Raw genomic sequence first — 316 nt, forward strand, 5'->3', positions numbered from 1 at the left:
GGGCCATGGCTTTTCAGTTAATTTCTTTTGTCGGTTGTATTGAAATCCGTTAATCGAAACAAGTGTACAGGAGAGAATGACATGCATGCACGATATCCTACCAATCAAGAAATCTATGGCACAGAACTAACTTGTTCAAGTATTTAATATTATTACCTCTAAATATAGCTCACTCACTTACGAAGGCAGACCAATACTTACCTGAATAAACCGTCTAAAATGTGGGTAGTATAAATGTACATATGATAATGCAATTAAGAAATTAACTGAAAAGCCATGGCCTGGTACATTTTTTATGTTCTTTTTATTGCTCAGG

This window comes from Penaeus monodon, chromosome 20 (genome assembly GCF_015228065.2).
Source record: "Penaeus monodon isolate SGIC_2016 chromosome 20, NSTDA_Pmon_1, whole genome shotgun sequence".
NCBI classification, from domain to species: domain Eukaryota; kingdom Metazoa; phylum Arthropoda; class Malacostraca; order Decapoda; family Penaeidae; genus Penaeus; species Penaeus monodon.